Below are 16,726 nucleotides of genomic sequence, written 5' to 3' on the forward strand. Positions count from 1 at the left end.
TTATTTAGCACTTTTAAAGAGCTATAATTCTTCCATACATAATTTTTATGTAGGTCCTAGCCTACGTAAGCGCTGAAAGCAAAAAAGTCCCTTATTTTGGCAACGCATTTTGAAGCTTAACTTAAATTCTAGTTTTCTAGTTATTTTAAAAAATAATAAAAAAAGATGGGACCTATCTGCAAGCAATTCCTTTCGATTAAAATATTTTTTATCAAAATCGGAGCACCAGGGGCGGAGCTTCGCGGTAACATACATAAAAAAATACAGTCCAATTGATAACCTCCTTCTTTTGGAATTCGGCTAATAAAATTAGTGTGTCTGCATGTTGAACCGAAAAAAATCATATTTCTTATACATGAGGCCCTATTTTCGTCCACATTTCCTTCCCACTCTTTTCTTATTAGGAAAGAATGGAAAGGGGGAAGTGGATTTGGGGGAAGAGGGGACATACATATAAGAAGGGGAATGTCTTCTTTCTGCGCGTCACCTCCTCTGTCGAATAAGGTAGGTAAATCTGTAATTTCGGATGTCTATGGACAGCGCTTCGCTGTTTAGACGGACTCAGGTGACCGCTTGCTCGTTTGCCAACTTATGATATAAAAATAAATAAATAGAGAACGAAAAAGCATTTAATACTTGTTTGTCTGTCTGTACGCAAGCTTCGTTTTTTCAGGGTAATCTCCGAAACGGTTGGACCGATTTTGACGTCCCGTCAAACTTTCCCTGGACTGAACTGAAGTGTGCTTATTTTGCGCTGACGATGGCGTGGGCGACTGATAGTAATTTAATAAGGTTGTTCACACAACTAGATATTTGTTGAATAATTCTATATTGCATAAACATGTTCAACGCATAAACTTCTGTTTAAAAAAAATTAATTCAGAAAACTAGAACACCTCATTATAAAAGTTCCGCTGCTGATATCATTGTCTGTTTTAAGAGAGCACAATATATATTAACTTTGTAAACAGTAATCTTACTAATATTATATATGCGAATGTTTGGATGGATGGATAGATGTTTGTTTGAAGGTATCTCCAGAACAGCTGCATGGATCTCCCTGAAATTTTGCGCATACATATATATAGAACATAATTTGGAAGAACACATAGACTACTAATTCATTTTATTTTTTATTACGCGCGGACGGAGTCGCGGGGGACAGCTAGTGCTTAAAATAATTTTGCAAAGTAAAAAAAAAATTAAATAGAAAATTATATTTAAAATAAGTAGGATAATTAAGTTACTCCTTACTTAAAAGTCAATTTTCTAGAATTGAAAGATATCTCGGAACCCAAAGATATATCTTTTCTAATAAATATAATTCTCTTGTTTATCATTAATCCATTTTATATCTTTTTATGTTTATCTTAATTAAAAAGTTCTTTATTTAAAATGCGCAACTAGGAAGGACGATCCCGATGGAATCAGGTAAAAGAGTCTATCCTTCTAAACTTTTTTATCCTATTTACTTAGCATTAAGACGTACGTAGTTTAGATTTCTCTATTGAATTTTAACATTTTAACAGTACGTATTTGTAAACATGGCAGAATACAAGCTTGTATAAAGATACATTCGACTACAGATCTATCGACATCCGATACAAGCTTTTAGTAACATTTCGGGTTGTTTAATGGATTTTCGTAAACGAATCTATCTGAACTCGGATTACTCGAGCGTTTGCCATAAAACATGTAAACAAACATTTTGTCATCCATATTATTTTTTTAAATAGAAATAATTTGTTTAGAATACGTGTTTTTGGTAACGGAATCTTACAGTAACGTGGAAGTTGTTACGTTGTTGCGACTTGTAACGACTAGGTTGGCATAAGCCAAACTTACAGTGTTTCAATTACATTTTAGGTTAAATATATATCAACCACTTTAACGCATGTTGATATTAGACTTTACTAGAAATCGTTATTATTGAAATACTTTTATGCGTAGGCTTCCGAAATTTAATTGTCAGAAAGCACTTTAACGGAAGCAGTTTTAGCGATATCTAGTTTTAGTATATCTAAGGGTAAAACTTACTTAAAAATTAAGTCGTCTATTAAAATAGTAACTCAATTAAATATATTTTCTTTCCTTGATCAAAAGTCTTTGGTGGTACCTAAATATTAAATCTCGTTACAGAAAATTTGTGTCAAATCGCAGACAAATATTATATTTAGGTCGTAGCTCAAGATGGCTGAATGGATTTCGTTATCTTTTTTTAAATTATGTTCGTGCCAATACAGGAGTGGTATAGCTTTATCGAGTACGCGACTTATGATTTCATCCAATCACAATAGGATCTCAGGTGTACAGAAATTCTAAACATTTTTCCCAGATAGAATCTTTTATACTCATTTCGTCTTAAGAACATGTTTGTATTCTTCATTTGTAGTTATTTTTGAGTTTATTGCAATATCACGTGTTCTTTAACTGTTACTTGGTCATATTACTAGTTTTCCTTTAGCGTTTCTACTGTGTAGTAAAAAAGGAAAATTTACCCTATTTTCTTCCTACTTGATAAAGCTGAACGGTTAAATATTTGATTATTTTTTTAACTATATAACTTCATTCGAAATTAATTTATTAATGCTGTATATTATACACATGATTTTAACCAATAAATCCTACAAGGTAGCTATTGACACCGACAAGATGACTCCATTGACGTTTTTATGCTACGTCATGGTATTTGAATTTTAACATCGTCTAAAGATTTATTGTAATAAAAGCCAAGAATTGTAATCCAAAATTTCTTGTCAAAAAATCACAACATAAAGATTTTATTACCTATATATCTGGTTTACACTTAATTAAAGTTTTATGGATAGCTCCACAAAGGCTACGTCGTCAAAATGATGGATAGAGTTGCAAACCAAACGGCGGCAATGGGTACGCGCGGCCATTTTCACACCGCCGATGACTCGGTGTTCAAACTTGTTGCAATAAATTATTAAAGAATATGATCGTTTAAACAAATTTCAACTTTAACCTAATTGTTATACGCCCTAAAATTGTAGTTAAACTTTGTAAACGATCTGAAACTAAAAAGTCTGAAAAGTGGATGACAATAACAATAAATTTTAAAATTTAAAATGTTCTGGTGAAATGGGAAAACTTTGTTAATTTTATGGAAATTGTTTTCGAATATTATCGTTTTATGTAATAAAAAAATGAAACAATTTATTACAGTTAAGTTTAAAATGATAACATTTAAAAATATGTGCGAAGAAATTTTTAAAATAAGCTTTATTTATTTATTATTTGGGTATATTAAAATTATTTTTACCACTACAATTAAACTTAAATTCATCTTACCTATGTACCTACTTGCGCTCTTCGCCATAGTTTCAGTTAGTTGACAGCAAAAAGAAATAGAAACAAAACTTAATAATAAACCTTGATAAGTTTCCTTGATCATTGCTTTCACTTTTCAACACTTCACGACACTAAAATCACTTCACATCGCCGTGTGTTTTTGTATACTATCGTGGTGTACGTATAATACGTCTGTCAGTGGTTTCGGGAAGGTCGAGTGCTCTCCACAGTCGAGCGACGACTGGTGTACCCCGACCCGGCCAGAGAGAATGGTTCACTGCGCACTGCACGCTTGGGGTTGATTCTATGTTCCTACATTTCACTACTAACAAGGTAAAAAGAATTTTTCGCAGCTTGTTAACCCAAACTTTTATTTAAAAATGCATTGATGGCCTTAGTTATATAATGTGTACAAAGATTATGAACATTTTTTTTATGAAATATAAGGGTTCAAATTATTATTGTAAAGAGTGCACGAGATAAAATTTATTTTCTGCAATTTTCTATATAACATTTAAAACTGGAGCTAACACAACTGTAGAAACTAATATTTCATGTGCACTATCGTCTAAAATGCTACGTGAACCTCCTTTTTTATTTATTCGAGTAAGAGTTTGAAGTCGGAATAAACTTCGTGAAAAGTTGTTTGATTTGGAACGTTTTAAAATTTTATCAGCTTTGCCGAAAGGACTTTACGTCGTGTAATACTTTGTTAAGGTTTTTTTAGAAAGAAAGAAAAAAACGTTTTTTTTTTACTTATTATTCATTGTTTGACTGTTGAAAATATTATTGAAACTTAAATAAATATCAATAAATTTGACAAATTTACGTAATATATGTTTATTCGTTTGAAATACGTTTAGAAAAAAAAGATCTAATACTCTTTGATCTACTATATAACTATGTATACATAATAAAATAACGTGATTTTACAAAAAATGTTATGGAATATAATATTACTATTTTATTGTAAAGTTCATAACATGAGTAAAAAAATAAATTCCAAGGATTCGAATCAAATGAACTCAGTCAAGATGAAAATCGCTTTATTATATTATAGAGAGGGTAATATGGAGAGGGCTCAAGCCTTGCATGCCTACTTATAACGTCAACGATTGCTTGCTTGTTGATTGATCAATGCTGTTTTTTTTATTTCTCTTGGATTTAATATAATACATTATATCGTAGATTTTTTTTTCCTTTCAACTATATTTATATTTTACATCTATACATGTTAATAAAATTGGAGTACGTATGTAATAATAAGAAACAAATCACAATTTAGTACACATAAGGTATTAAGGCAGCTGATAACGGAAAAATATTTTTTTATTTTTTTGCTTGTATGTATGTCTGCAAGGTCGCGTTTGTTCCGGTTGATCTCCGGAACGGTTGAACCGATTTCGACGAGAAGGTAGGTGATGCACGCGTCAATATTATAGGCTGTTTTTGACCGCTAGTAGTTTAATAAAAACTATAAAACTCATATTTGCATGATCATAAGTTTGGCGTATGGTATATTGTAAATAGATACAAATTTCTGATTAACAGATAACGAATCGTTTTACTTTTACGTTAAAATTTGCTGAAGAAAATTGCTTCCAACATAAAATATGAGGTGACTGGAAACTCTTTGTATGCAAATGTGGGAAATTTTTATGCTTATTTTAAAATGCGAGATTTGTGTTCACTCGAAAGTACAACAAAAACGTGTTTTGATTACAAAAAGGTTAAGTGAAGTTTTATGCTACCTTTAATTGATTTGTTTGATTGTTTATTTTTAATTACTCATATTAATTTTGATATAATTGACGATAAGTATTAAGTATACGAAAGTTAACGTCACAAATATTCGTACTTTTAGTACAGAATCCGAATTAAAACTATAATCAACTATAGAATTAATACTCAATGTAAAAACAGTTGGACTGCTTAAAGAAACAAATGCTTTCAACTTTGTAATTACAAAAAAAAAACTAATTCAAACTGCGAAACCACATCGCTCAGAACACGTGCTACTAAGAAAGCCTATTTAGAGGAAACTGTTTTAATTAATAAATTGCTGAAATATTTTTTGAAATATTTATTCATGTAAATTAAATAATGATGGGAACAAAATTGTATTATGTTAATATGCGTTGAGTTAAAGTAAGTTGCAGTGGTTGGTAGAAAAATTATAAGACGAACCTATAAGGTTCACTTTGCTGCTATATTAAAACATTTTTTTTACAACAGAAGGGGGCAAACGAGCAGCGGGAACACCAAGGTGTTCATCGACGCCCATGGATACTGTAATACCAGAGGAATCGCAGATGCGTTGCCGGCCTTTGAAATTGTGATACGCTCGCTTCTTGAAGGACCCTAAGTCGTAGCGGTTTGGAAATTTCATCATGATCTGTCTTTGCCTGACTCTACTAGAGTAATATTCCTTAATTGACTATTGGTAGCTACAAAAACACTATTAAGTATCTTGGAAAAATTATTTATACAGTCTTATATGCTTACGAATGTTCCAGTACTACTCGTTGATAGTAGTCCAAAAACTATTATTTGCAGATGTTGCATTCATAACGTGGTACTTTGTCATTCTTTTGACCTCTATTTCGAAATACATCGGAAACTCCATTAATTAGCAGTCGAAGATGATCTGTTGATCTTACTATTAAAAAAAAGTTTTTCAGTAATTATCTTAGTATATACGTGTTTTATCATAATATGTCTGCCAATTGTAAAATTATTCAGGCTTTGGTTTGGAACCATTCATATGATAATTTTGGTTTTAGTTTTAAATTTTTTAAATATGGGTATTTTTAAACCGGAAAAAAATTAAAAAAAAGAACAATTTGAAACATGGAACGAATCGTGAAAAGGACATTCTTTTAAATGATCACTTCTCTGCTCCGACGTGAATTAATGGCACAAATTAAAAAGTTTTCGCTAGTGGACAGCTCTTTTAGCTCGGAATTTATATTCCACCACAATAGTATAAACATTATACGTAACGTAACGGTTTGTAATTTGATTTAATGAAAGTGTGGCGTTTAAACATTTTTCAGAGGAAAGTATTACCAATGTACAGATTCCTACATTAAAATTTTAAAAAATGGTATAACACAAAATAAACATAATAATAATATGTTTTTTATGTAGTAAGTGTGTTAAGTGTTAGTTGTGCAAAAACAACACGGATTGAGTTATACTTATATGATTTATTGAGGAACACATTAGACTTTTTTTTATATGAGAAGGGGGCAAACGAGCGGCGCGAACACCTAAATGATCATCGACGTCCATGGACATCCGCAGAAAAAGCAAAGAGAAAGAAATGGTAGCAATAGACACATAGATTATGTAACCGTTAAACATTCATCGATTAATCGATACAGATCATAGAGTATAATTAATTACAAATTGTTTGGTTTATATATAATTTCTAACATTAACAAAACTTCAACATTCCATTAAGATCAAATATTTACGAGTTGTTTTTATTTAATTTTGAAAGATGTATTTTATTGTTACCGCTATAGGATAAGTCATAAATAAACGTTAGTTACTTTTAGCATTATTAACCTGCGATAAAATGTTTAGGTTTCCAGCAACTTTAATTAATAAAAGTAAGGTAAAAGTAGGGCGCCTTTACAAAAAACATCTATGCTAACAGAATATATTGTCTGTTGAGAAGATTAAGAGTTCTTAAAAGCGAAGATATTTCATTATTTATGTTTATAACGGATCGTTCTTATTTAAGATACAGCACCGAGGTAATTCTTGATTTTTTGGTAAGAATAAAACATCGATTTAAATCGATAGGAAGGGAGATAATTATTCTATTGTCTAAGGCAAAAATTAGCCCATATTACTACAGGCGATTTTTTATCGCGCGTTAAAAAAGCGTTCAGATAGAACAAATGCATTGCCATGTATCTGTTCAGACGGTAGTGTTTTAAACCGCAACACATTTTTAATCGCGTAGTATTGCATCTATAGCGCTACGGGAACGGAACAAGAGTTGTTTTAAAGCGTTCGTGGCTTAGAGCCACTAACGCCGAGTATGAACGCTGCGTTTAAAAAGCGCCCGTCCGAATGAGAACCAAGCTTGTAGTAATACTATGTTATTCGTTGTATAACAAATTACAGTCTCTTTTTTATCTATGATAATGAAAGGGATAACAATATAGACACATGTGTGTCTATAGTTGAGTTCTAAAGTTAATAGACAGTTAACGATGAAACTTTCTCGATGATGTTTGTGATTGAAAATGTATGAAAAATCATTTAATTACATCTAAAATAAAATTTGTAAATGTATCACTTTCACGATTGAAAAATAAGTTTATGTTACATTTATATGAAAAAAAAAAATGGTTTTGGATCAATTTATACGTGCTTACTTCGCAAGAGATAAGAAGTTATTATTCACCTCAAATACGAGTGAGTTTTCCACAAAGCGTTGGCTTAGTACAAAGAGCACATCCAAATTTGAAATTGAATCTCAATATGCGATCCTTTTTTACGACGATGAATAGTAAACATATTTATCTAAAATGCATGAATTATTAATAATTCACTTGAATCTTAATCTGAACTTAATCGTGCTAATATAATATGCGAAAGTCTAGATTGTTGGATGGATATTATAAAAGTCTCCAGGACGGTTAAAGGGATCTCATTTAAATTTGAAATAGAAGTAGAACATAGTCTGGAAAAACACATCGGCTACTAATTAATTTTTAATTCCTCGCGGACAGAGTCGCGGGCGACAACTTAATAATTAAAAATGTCTTAAATACAACAAAAAGTAAGTTTTTTTGAGCCTGTAAGTTTCTTTAGTTCAAATTTTTTTTTTTTCATTTTAGAAAAGATATTTGTTATAATGTACAGACTTTCTTAGGAATAGGACCTTAAAAATAGAAAAAATTAAATAAGGATGTACATTTTTTGTTTGTGAAAACATATTAAAAACCTCATTATCTTTATAAACTCTTTCATAACACTACAATTTAAAGAATAAGCACGATTATTGACAACGGATTATTACAAGAAAATGTTTGTCAAACGTTTCAATAGGATTTGTTGAACTTAATAAACTGAAGATAGAACTCTTCGAAGAATGGCAATTAATCAATCAATAGCGCGCGCTATCGTTGGAATTGTTTGTCATCCACGGTTTATCTTTGTAATTTCTGATCCCAAAATTCTGATCCCAAGAATATATCCTTCTATAAGTTATCATAAATTTTACCATCCTTGAAATTATCAATTTACGATCAAAATATGAATAGAATTTGGGAAAGAGAATAGACGTAAGAAGGCAGTAAATTCAAATATATATACTGATAGAGATGTTTTATTACTATTTATAAGGTGACAAATGAGCAATCGGCCACCTGATTCGCCGAAATAGTGACCTCTGCCCATAAACATCTGCAATTGCAGATGCTTTGCCTACCTTTAATAGACGAAGGAGGGAACGCATAAAAAGAGAATATTTCCCTTTCATATTGCATCCTGTCCTCCTTCAGATCCACTGCCCATTCCCACTTTTCTTTTGAAAAAAAGATTGAAAGGAAAAAAAGGTAAAATTAGACTTCCAGTTCAAAGATGTGTGAAAGAGTTATACATACTGTGCACTATTCGATAGAAAAAGGGCAGGCGGAAGTGAATTTGCTTTAATTAGAATTTACTCCAATTTTAATTTTAAACATTAGATTATTTCAAATACGTCGTAAAATTCATTAAAGTAATAGGAATAAATATGATTGAAATGTGAATTTTGAAAACTCTTTAAAATAAACGGCCTTCGTTCTCTGAAGTAACTGAACGGCACAAATTGAATGGCTTTTGTTTTCCCTTTCAAACTGACAGGGCTTTTGTGATCGGATTCATAATATGGAATCTTATTTCATCAAAATTTTGATTTAGTTAATTTTTAAAGTATGTTATTCTTTATGTATAATTTTTGCCTATATAATAATAGAAATTTAGCATATATCATCTAGTAAGCTGAGAGAGGTCGTGGATAGAAAGAAACTTTTTATTTCACATATCGTAATAAGATAAATGTAAGCTTATTTATCTGCTTCAATTTTTTTTTCCGGTTTGTTTTTTCATGCCGAAAAAAAAATACTAGACAATGCTTACGTCAGCAGAAAAGGTTTATTAAAAAAATTCAAGCTTCCACCGAACATATAGGCTGGTTTTACAGTCACGCCGCTAGACGCGCCGTTGGACAGCGCGCTGTTGGACAGCGCGCGTTTGAACAGCGGTGCACCAAAAAACGACATTAGTACGGCGCGTTTCGCTGCTGTGAGACAGTCGTGTACAAACAGATACAAAATGAACGGCAATGCGGTTAGAGTACTGGCTATTTACTTTTTATGGAAAAAAAGGCAACAAAAACGTCGAAGAACAGTAGGTGTTGATCCTTATAACGCTACAAGGTTACTGAGAGGCGAACACGTAACATCTTTCTCTGATTTACGAGAAAATAGTTATAAATTTTATAAATATTTTCGCCTATCAACCAGCAGTTTCGACGAATTACTGTGCAAGTTAGAGTTTTCTTTACGAAGATCTTTATTCTTATCCTTATAAAATTATTCTTATAAAAATCATCGGCCGGGTCCCATAAACATCTTCTAATTCGCACTTCGTCAATTACTCGACCCGTATCGATGTGATTCATTTTGTACACAACAGTACCTAACGGCGCGTCTCAACGGCGTGAGACTAAAACGCACAATGGCCGTAGAAGCGCACGAGCGGCGCGCGCTTCGACCGCGCCGCGCGAATAGGACGCGTTCAACGAACGGCGCTGCTCAAGCGCGCGAATTTGAAACGCTACTAATACCCCAATACATATCCGAGCGCGCGCGCTCCGACGGCGCTGCCGAAACGCGTGACTGTAAAACCAGCCATATTAATTAACTGCAATGCCCCAGTTCTTTCGACAACGGTTTCACAAGCCCAGCGTCACAGCGCTAGTGTTCATGTATTCGGGGACGAACGTAATTAGTTGTCAGCTGTAACAGAGATTCAATACAATGTAAAATATTTTTGTATAAAGGTTTCCTTAACATGAGCTCTTATTTACTTTGAAGTAAAAGAAAAAAGAAAATTTTGTGTTTAACGGTTCTTGAATATTAATATTTTTTTCTTAACTTTTATCCAATTTCCAAGGAATATGCTCCAAACATAAATCGATTCTGTACAAGCTCACTATAAATAAATTGATAAGTGTGCTTATTTTCCAGTATTAAGCATCAATCTATATCTATATATATAAAAGAAAGTCGTGTTAGTTACACTATTTATAACTCAAGAACGGCTGAATCGATTTGACTGAAAATTGGTGGGCAGGTAGCTTAGAACCAGGAAACGGACATAGGATAATTTTTATCCCGTTTTCTATTTTTTTTTATTCCGCGCAGACGGAGTCGCGGGTAAAAGTTAGTCTATATATATAAAAGAAAGTCGTGTTAGTTACACTATTTATAACTCAAGATCGGTCGAACTGATTTAGCTGAAAATTGATGGGGAGGTAGCCTTAGAACTAGGAGACGGACATAGGAACTTTTTTATCTTGTGTGATTTTTTTTATTCCGCGCGGACGGAGTCACGGGTAAAAGCTAGTATTTCATATATTAGCACGAATGTGCCTTAACAATTTGCTAAATAAACAGCTTTTTATTTTACTTCACGTAACGATATTTAATATCATACCACGCAACAGAAGAAAACAAAAGACATTCTAAAGAATTACAGCTGTAATATCAGAATAGTGGACTGTATTGCACATTTAATGGTGCTATTTTAGAACTTTATGTGGGACAAATAGAGAAAATGTTCTTGAAATTTTAAATAACTTTATTTCTTGTGAGGAGTTTGAGAGTGAGAAGTGATAAAGATGATGATAAAGTTTCGAACCAGATTTTGCTCTGAACTTTTTTAAACATAGCTTTTACGATGCATTATCAACTACTCGTATATTCTATCACTTTTAATCTTTTACTATATCTTTAACTGCTAGTGTTAGTTATTAAATGGTTTCCTTTATTGTACATTTATATTTCAGTTAAGGACTCTAGTTGTGTGATAATTCAAAAAAAATTTTTTTTTTCATAGCAAAAGGGACTTCCTAAGTTTATTTCGCATACTAATTGTATGAATTTCTTACTAAATCTTTGAATTTATTCACCGATATGTGGAGGTTGTATCACGATGTTTTTCTTCACCGTAAGAACGTCGGATAAATGTACATAATTTAAATCGAACAACCTATGGTACACGGCGGGTTTTGAACCCAGGAACTGCAGATTGCAAGTCAAGTGCTTAACCCATGAGCCACCGCCGCTCTATTAAACAGAGATAGATCTAATTAATTATCATTTAACAGTATTCGCGAGGATGGAATTTGCATCTATTTAAATATTTCAGTATTTACATAATGCTTGAACAGTACGTAAATGTTAAAATGTTTAGTGTAGCTAGTACATTCTGTTTTGAATGTATTTGCATGCATCTAATGAATTTGCATTTATGTTTATTTATTTCCACATATAAAGAGATGCACTAGTTATTAGCATTTATTTAATAATCAGATCATCTTTTAAAACTTTTTTATGTATATTATTAATTTCCTATGGCAATCCTTCTCTATTCTAACAATTATGTTCTTCATTTTTATAGTATAAGGTGGCTACCGAGGAAGCGGCCACTCGAAAATACGTCTGAGCTTTAATTTTAATAGTAGTTGTCGCCAGCCAATTCGTTCACGCAGAATTAAAAAAAGAAACTTAGTATCCTATGTGTTCTTCCATACTATGTTCTATGTCTATGCCAAATTTCATCGAGATCCTTTAAGCCGTTCTAGAGATAACTTCTAACAAACATCAGTCCGTTTAAACTTTCGCATTTACAATATTAGTAAGATGGTTTCAAAGTTAATTAGTTTGATTGTATTCACAGCACATTTTCATCGTCATAGTAAAATAGATCTTTATTTCACATTTCATTATATTGCATCTATCACTTACATTGCAATATTAACAACGTGACAAACGAGCAAGCTGTTACATTAATACGCCGAAATAGCGAAATGACCGCTGTGCATAGACATCCGTATATGCAGATGCGTTGCCTACCTATAATCGACAGGGGACGCACAGAAGCAGGTTATTACCATCCCTATGTTCCTATGTTCCCCTCCTCCGCAAAATCCACCCGTCCTTCCCATCACTCATCAGACGAAACGCCGATTTGCTTCCACTTCACGACTGTCTTCTGTGGTCGTATCCATCTGTTACGTTATTGAAATTGACTTCTATAATAAATGAAAGTCGTGTTAGTTACACTATTTATAACTCAAGATCGGTCGAACTGATTTAGCTGAAAATTAATGGGGAGGTATCTTAGAACTAAGAGACGGACATAGGATCTTTTTTATCTTGTGTGCATTTTTTTATTCCCCGCGGACGGAGTCGCGGGTAAAAGCTAGTTAAGAATAAAATTAATACATTTTTAGTTATCGAAATCTAACACGATTTACTTGCGTATACGATTTTTATAATACGAGTTTATTTTTCTACTATTGAAAAGACTTGAAATTGTTATTATATTTTCGCAAGGATTTCAACATCGTAAAAACAAATGCCGCGGAGTGAAATCTCAGTGACATGACATTGTCAGGTCTCACATAGCGCAATAGTGACGTGAGTTTACGGATGAAAGCATTCAATTTCCTAGCACGTGAGTTAAAGCAAAGAATTTATTAACATGGAAATTTAGAATAAATTCCTAGTGCGAAGAGCAAAGTTATAAATCTATAATCGCAAATCTAGTTATTTATTATTCCAAAAGCATTAACAGGAAGCTTGAAAAAAGTTGTAAGAAAACATTTTTGAGATCAGTCTGCCGACATTGAACATATGGTTAGTCTAATTTCATTATAAAACATAAATAACTGCACTGCTAGACTCAATATTGCCTGTGGAATGGACGGTTGATGGATTTTAGAGGGAATAAATATATTTGATGCAAACAGCAACGGAGCATAATTCGCGCGGTGGCGATGCCTCTAAAATTTTTAAATAAAAGTATCAATTACGAAGGTTCATTTCACATTGTGCTTCGTATTTCTTACTTTAAATTCCTTTTCCACAGCAGCCAATTGTTTCGCAATTTAGACATATAAACAATGGACGATTCGAGCTGCCAGCAACGTGGTCTGAGCAAATATTAAACCTTTGTCTGTGATGGCCTGACCCAAATAGACGGAAGACCGATACTAATTCGCTATAAGGCTGTCTGAATCCAATCACGTGTGGTTATTGCGAAATGACTGTAGCAATTTATTGTATTTACCAACCGTCTAATACAAATGATATGTTGAATAGAAGTACTGCTTGCTTGCTAATTATTTAATAAAGCGAATATATTCCATTTATATAAATACATATTTTAATAAAATTGTTGGAAGATTCAGCTTGTCTATGAATATGAAAATAGTTTTCCGTCACGTAATTCTGTCCAAGAAATTGCATTCATTTGAGAGATGATCAGTAGAGTTTGTTCAACTTTTCCTTGTTAACACTGAATTTCAACTCAGTTAGTCCGCTTTCCACTTTCAAACTCTGTTGGTTTTTTACAAAGTATGTTTTTCAACTTTGCTTTAAAGCAAACCAAGTGACAGAGTTTTTTCTAGCTTTATATGGCGGCTTTTTAGCTTTATATTCATTTAACGCGCATAAATAGTACGGATGATTTTTTTAAACATACTTGTTTATTGATTACAAACTATAAACTAAAATTTTTCCTCGTAAACTTAGTACATCCTGTATTGTTTACTATGAGCGTGAAAATGTATTGTTTTTCTCGTTATATCTTAAAAAAAAACATTCAGAAAAGTCCTGTGATAAAATTTTTCGTTATAAAACTATCTCAAAACTTGTTCATAAATATAAATAATATTCCTAAATTTTTAAAGTCGTAAAGTTTCATGTTCACCCTCTAAGTGCTCGTCTTCCGGTCAACAGCGTTGTGTACGGAAGTCTGGTATTTTATTAAGTGTTCGCAGTCGCTAACACATCAAATGTAAAAAAATATGAAAATTAAAAGGTAACCGAATCCAGTAGATGCAGTAAAACAGCGGTATAGAAGTGTGTCAGCACCGCGCCTAATAGAAATCCGTAATCTCTACATACCCCTCTCTATCACGGATGTGAGTATCACTGATTTATTATTGTTCTTTTCTACGACGCTGATGTCAACTAAACCACTACTAATACGTAACATCGCTTTTTAACCATGCACCGAAATTATTTCTTATTATTTTGCACGTCATAAGGGAAGTTTCATGCAATAATTCATCGTTTGAGATGCACATTCATTAACTTAATTACCGATACCTCTTCATCATACCTTCTATACCATGAAATTTGCAAATAGGAGAAAATTTAATTGGAATAGAGTGCTTTTAATTCAGAAAGTTCATATTTGTTTAACTCTGTTGTACAAATGTCGTAAGGTTCCAACAGTAATCAGTCGTATTTTCGTTTAATTGTTTGGCTTAATATTTTTATTTCTTTACTTGCATTTGGGTAGTAAATAGATATGTGAAAATTATATTTGAATTTTCTGTTAATAAAAGTTTTTTTTTTCGTGATTTACAGGTGACCTTATTTTTACTATCAGACTTCAGGTAGGAATACCTACTACTACGATAACTTGAAGAAAATTAATTTTCTTTATACTAAATAATATTAGCATGGGAAAAAATATCTTTGAATAGAAAGAAGTTAAGCCGGGACTTGCTTTAATAAAATTCAATTTTAACTTCTACTTTCTGCAAAGTTTTCCCACTTCCGTATGAAAGTAGGGTGAAGGCAGTTTCATTTACACAAGAGGATTGTTAATATTCAGTCTACAATATTGCAAGCTTTTACTTACACAAGTACAAATAAAATACATTATGTAATAAGCTTCTACGAACTCTGGCATTTGAATGGTGTAGTGCTTTAGCTTTTTTTTTATCAAAGATTACACTAACAAGACTAAATCTGGTCTGGATATCGAGAACAATTATAACACTTCAATTATGTCGCTTTTTATAAGATATAAGAGGTAAAGGTATCGTAATCTTCATTCTATATGAAATTCTTTTATTTATTTATTTTTTATATCAATAGGTGGCAAACGAGCAAACGGTCACCTGGATTCGCCGAAATAGCGAGGCGACCGTTGCCCAAAGACATCCGCAAATGCAGATGCGTTGCCTACCTTTAATCAACGGAGAAGGGGACGCACAGAAAGAGGATATTTCCCCTCCCTATGCGTCCCCTCTTTCGCAAAATCCACTCATCGTTCCTATCCTTTCCTAATAAGAAATGGGTGTGAAGGGGAAGATGTGATCTCCACATATGTATCAATAAAAGTAGTAGGGCAAGCCATATTTATTCTTTAAGCTCTAGTTAATCATTAACCGTGGGCTTCTTAGACCAAAATCTCCATTTATAACATATTTTTATCTCTGTTTTGTCAAAATTAATGAGATTTGTATAGATTTGGTCTCAGAAACCCACGGTAAAATAGATGAAATCTACTTCAAAATCGATACAATATTCGAAATTCAAATAACTTTTGAAACCGCACTCCAACTGCTTTAAAATGATCCCTATGTTATTCATTATACAGTCTGGCGGAGAAACATCGTATACTGGCCAGTCGCGTGTTGAACAGACACGTGTTATTTCCGGCAATATGGCTACGATACACTCTACCAGCCATTGCGATATTGACATGGTAAAGGCAGCAAACTGCTCGTTCATATGCACAGCAAATGCGCTTAGTGGTTACGTAGCCGACTTAATTTCGGTGACCGGTATAAATATGTTTTTAGAGTATGTAAAAAGTGCATTCAATTTAAATGAAAGATTTTCAAAATTCGCACGAAATATACTAAAATCTTAAACCACTATTGCTATCCAATAAGTCGTTGCAAATATATAAATTATCTAGTTGTCGACCGCGATTCCGTTCGCGTGGAATTAAAAAAAAAAACATAATAAGTAGCCTATGTGTTATCCAGACTAAGATCTACATTTATGTCAAATTTTATCGAGATCCGTTGAGCCGTTCTGGAGATATCTTCAAACAAACATCCATCAATCCATGCATTTAAACATTCGCATTTATAATATTAGTAAGATGTCAAAACGTTTCGTATATTTCTTGTCACGTATGTTGATGAAATTAAAGTAATTAAAAAGAATTTAACATTCATTGGCCAAGATAAATGTTAGAGATCACTTGTTTTAAAAACGTATACAAGTACACTTGTATTTTATAATCTTTGTACTCAGCGCTTTAAAAACGCAACCGAGGACATTAATTAGCAAGCCAAGCCTGTTCT

The 16,726-nt window shown here is 32.5% G+C and overlaps 1 protein-coding gene across 1 annotated transcript in view; it reads right to left on the reverse strand.

Annotated features, from left to right (window-relative positions):
• Nucleotides 1-16,726, reverse strand: part of LOC106718772 (suppressor of lurcher protein 1) — a 245,727-nt gene that overhangs the window by 49,889 nt on the left and 179,112 nt on the right. The gene's annotated exons all lie outside the window — the stretch shown is intronic.

The sequence above is a fragment of the Papilio machaon genome, chromosome 9 (assembly GCF_912999745.1).
Source record: "Papilio machaon chromosome 9, ilPapMach1.1, whole genome shotgun sequence".
Classification (NCBI taxonomy): domain Eukaryota; kingdom Metazoa; phylum Arthropoda; class Insecta; order Lepidoptera; family Papilionidae; genus Papilio; species Papilio machaon.